Raw genomic sequence first — 5,173 nt, 5'->3', positions numbered from 1 at the left:
AGAACCAAAATAACAAAATACGAAGGAAAATGAATACGATGAATCATGCCTGGAATAGTGGAATCCGAGATCCCACCAAACCTTAATACATAGCAATTCAACATTTACAACCACATTGGCATGTCAAAAGCGATACATAAGGGATACACATATTCGGTTTGCCATTCAAACAATGAACCCAATACACATTAGGGTTTCATGTAAAGAGCTACAAAAGAGACATATACAAGGCTCAATTTGGCAACCAACAAGTATGAGCTTCCAAAAGTGCTTATTTTCCTGTAAGGAAAACAAATGGAATGGTGTGAGCTAAAGCTCAGTGAGCAACTATCACACAATCAACCCAGATCACTTAAGCATAATCGTTCATTGCAAATATTCAAATAAGAAGTAAAACAATTCAGTAAAAGGATACGGTCGGCTCTCAAGAGCCCATTTCCACGCTACATGCTTGATCTAACTCAATTGACCCTCCGTCAATATTAAAAGTACCAAACCGTAGACCTCTCTTCACTTCCATTCCTTCCACCCAACATTCCCCAACCGGGACCGCACTCCAAGCAGTAACATTAGGTGATACTCGAGTACACCGGAACCAAGGATCTCATTACCACAAGATTCCCATTTCAGTCCCCGTGGCGAGTCAATTTTCACGACCAAGCCCTCGCTGGCTCGATTCAATTGAATGCCAACGGGGTCGAGCTCAGTACAGTAAGGCCGTTGGATACTCGTCCAACCAACACCCAAACAATTTCCATGAATGAAATCCAAGAATTCATATAGCAGTACAGTAATACAGTAAAACGGTAAACAATCGGTCACAAGAATAAAAGGAATGAGGGCGGTTAAGTACACCCTCACCCTAATCATTTCCAATAGTCAAACAAGCCTTCAAGGCATCACAATCACATAGAGCAAAGCCACATTATAAATCCAAGTGAGTAGTATACTCACCAATCGATAAAATGATGTTTCATGCACCGTCTTTAAACGAACGTCGTGCACCACCGTTTCCTCCTAGAACAAGTAAACAATTACCATAAGACTCGATAACGAGTCATGAATCAACACTAATCACAACCCAATAGGGTTTCATATACATAAACAAGCATCATAAGCAAACCAGAAATTAGAAGTAGCACTAGCCTTGGCCCCGAATAGAAAAACTGTTTTGCCCTTATTATGCGGTAATGGCGTCAAATTCACTACGGTTATCGGATGGGGCTGTAAAACCCACAGTTTCGAAGCTATGAAACAGGACTACAACAATGAAGAAGGCCTCTCAGTCCAAATCCTAGCACAACTAGGTCAAAAATGCAGAAAACCAAGCCAGAACCGTAATTGCAGGTTCCCAAATCACACAAAACTGTAATCAGTCTATCTCAGCCTACACAGGTCCAAATGCATTGATTCCAAAGGCATATGAAAGCTAAGACATAAAGCTACATTTCATCAGAAGACACCAACAACAACATCCAAACCAATTCCAGTCAAAACAGGCAATTACTATCGCAGTTCGGACATTCTGTTCACCAAAAACAGCAACAGTAAAAACGGCATAACTCACTCTATACTACTCCAAATGCCCTGAAATTTTGCAGGCACTTCATACTCATCAATTCCTACAACTTTCATGTTTTGAGCAAAGTCCAATTCGGCCTCTATCTATGACCTAAAATTTCAGACAGATTAGGGGTTCATGAACCCTAACTTTTCACATTTCATTCCAAACCCAAAATTGATTGCATTTATCAACAATTCACACCCACTAGAGTCAAAGCCCCTTATTACCAACCATCAAAAACAACCACACCATCAAGATCATATGAAACCAGAAAATTCCTCAAAAAATAAAAAACTCAACCAAATCACTTCAAACCAAGAAATAAATCACATATACCATCACTCAAGCTACTTCTAAGCATAACATAAACATCATTAGGTGTAGTAGGGTGTTCAAGCATCACTTACCAAGAAATTAAGAAAGAGAGAGATGTTGGACACCTTAGCTCTTCAAACAAACTCCACCAAACTACTTACTAGCACTAGAAGAAAGGTTTTTATGGAGTAGCATCTATTCTAGGTGATTAGTTGTGGAAGATTGAGTGAAATGGAAGCTAGAAAGTTGAAGAATTTCCTTCCTTCTTGCAAGAGAGAGAGCCGGCCAACACAAGGTAAGAAAATGGTAATTTTTTGTGAATTTTTGAGATATTTACTTCCTTGGGTCAAAAGTCAAAATAGTGAATAGTCTTTCTTAAGTCAAATCCAATAACTATGTGACACTTGTCACTCTCATAAATACAATCCTATCTTTTCTTTTACCTCTCACATCAATCATTTCACCCACTCTACTTATCTCTAAACACCCGATAAATTTTTCACAGTATCCGAAACTTAACCGTATTGGCCGAATTTTCCCGAACTTTTCGCACTCGTGGGTCCCACGTCCAATATATATTCTTAATTTTCTAAAAATTCTCCAATACTAGAAAAAGCATCTAAAAACCATAATTGCTCATAAAATCCACCAAGAAAATATTCCTAGGCCAGAAAATGCAGAAAACATGAAATTTAAGGGGGGAAAAACCCTAGGAAAATATTAGGGCAAATCTGGGTTCTCACACTTACCCTCTATGGATTCTACTCAAGTACCAAAGTCAGTGAAATCTAAAGTCTCTAGGACTCCATCATTCACTAACCTTTTGATTCTATCAATGGAAATATGTCCCAATCTCCTATGCCAAAGTTTTAGAGAGTTCTCATTGATAATACTGCATTTAGTACCAGTACCATGCATAGTGCAAATGCTATATTCATATGTGGGGTCTAACCCAAGTTTAAATAACATTCCTATATATATGTGTATATAACAAAACAACAAAAAAATACATATAAAATATTTTTATGGTGGTTTTAAAAAAATTTGATCAGTTTATAACTAGCTCTACAACACCTATTTGACAAACTATATAAAATAAGATTGTATTTAAAATTAAAATAAGTTCATGAGAGCATTTTTAGTTGTCCAAATTATCCAAAGGTAAAAAATAAATACTATAAAAGGTTTAAATATTAAACACAAGTCAAGAAAAATTAAGAAAAACTTTAAAAAGTAGAAAAGGAAAATAATTGTGTTAGAAAATAGAAAAAATTGAAAACCCCATTTTTCTATTTTTTATAATAATGTATGAAAAAGTGAGAAAAAGGGAACATACCAAAGATATCACCTAATAAAAAAGTATAGAATATACAAGTGAATAATTAGGGTTGCATAGTTTCTTTAGAACTTAGTAATAAAGGCCATGGTATTAACTTCTCTATCCCAACCAAAAATAAAAGACTTAAAAGAAAACTAATTAATTAACATGAATAGAAAAAATAAAGCAAATGTAACAATATGTACTTTATTTTTATAATTAAAAAAGTGACATAATTGGTTTGGACTCTTCTTTTATACCTATTTGGTCTATATCCGGGCTTGAATGTATGAAAATTAAATAGATATAATCCATGTTATGGTTCCTGTTTAAGTTCTACACAATGTCATGTATAAAGAATGGAAGATAACCAAGTCAAATTGAGATTGTACTTTTGAGAACTTTGGTAACCAATATCAGCTCAAAAGAACCTAAATTAAAAGATTAATAAAAAAATATCTTAATTTTAGGAGTAGTGTTCGCTTAGAGGCAAATATAACAGTAAAATCTTATGATAAATAATCATGATTAACGGAAAATATAAGATTGCATTTGTAGTTTGTTCATATATATTTTTGATAATAATATCATATTAGATCTGAATTTCATGATTCCCTTATAGTTATTATTGTGACGGCCCCACCTCCTCCTAGAGCATACCCTAGAAGTTAGTGGACCGCCTGCATGCCTCTCGCCAGAACTCATTCACTTACATTAACTTCAGAGATAACATTGTGGTATACTAAAACCACACATTCAAATTTTTTACAATGCCAAGTTCAATATAATAGCCTCGACCATAATATGATATTAAAGGATTTACAATCACAAAAGTTTTCACGTTAACTCCCTAAGATCCCTCGTTCATTCCCTGACCACCAACTCCCGTAAGGAAAATAAAACTAAAGGGTTGAGTTAAAGGTCAGTGAGGTTTGCCGAACAAGTAACATTCAATAAACACTTAACCAGTAAAATTAAGCAAGTAATGCACATTTCACTGTATAGTCACTTTCAAAAGGATACAACAACCAATTAGCAGTATAAAACTTTCACCAAACTTAACAATACAGGATATCAAATTTAATAAAAGTAATCAATTACCTTAAAGGATATGGTACTGATACAGACTTTAGAGGTGGCTCCCGTCCGCTCCAAACGTAGCACTTAGTTCCGTTCAGTAATTCAATGTCATTTCAATATCATTGCACACTTATTTCAATGTCATTGTACATTTATTTCAATATCATTGCACACTCCGCTAATTCACCTTCTTATGTCCTCCAAAACAATAAACAATCTCCTACATTCAGTAATCAGTTCAATAATCTCCCAGCTTCAGGGTAATACTCGAGTATATCGAAACAGTTACCCAAAACTTCCGTCCTATCCAACCCAACCCTTTGCTGGTTCGAATAGTCCGTTGAATAGAGGGTTTTGGGGCCCAGTTCAGCCTATGCGGTAAAGTACACATACGGCTTACATTCATGCACACTTACAGTAATATTTGGTCAATTATCAACCTTCAAACTCAATTAAACCGAGTGCGATAAAGTATACCCTCGACTTAGAAGGCGAGAGACAATTGAGATACACTTTACAATGAATCACTCAGCAATATTTCATAATAAGTACATTTATCACATAATTTCACTTAAGTAACTGTAGACACCAAATTTTTAGTGCATTTTTGTTTACTATTATTGTATGTTAGTTTTTATTTACTTTTAGTCTTTTATTTTTATTTTTTTTAAGTCATTTTAGCATAGAATTTATCAAAAAAAAAAAGAAAATCATTCACAAAAATATGTTTTAGTTATTTTGGATTCAAGTTCATTGTTATTTAATTTAAAAAAAAAGAAGGAAAAATGGAGAATTTAGCATTTCATTTTTTTAATCTTTTTATGCCTAGTTTTGCCCTTTTATTCGATTTTACTTAAGTTGTTATGTTTCTTTATATTTTGTTTATTATTAATTAA

Source organism: Coffea arabica, chromosome 3e (assembly GCF_036785885.1).
Source record: "Coffea arabica cultivar ET-39 chromosome 3e, Coffea Arabica ET-39 HiFi, whole genome shotgun sequence".
Lineage (NCBI taxonomy): Eukaryota > Viridiplantae > Streptophyta > Magnoliopsida > Gentianales > Rubiaceae > Coffea > Coffea arabica.
This window is presented reverse-complemented; position numbering follows the sequence as displayed.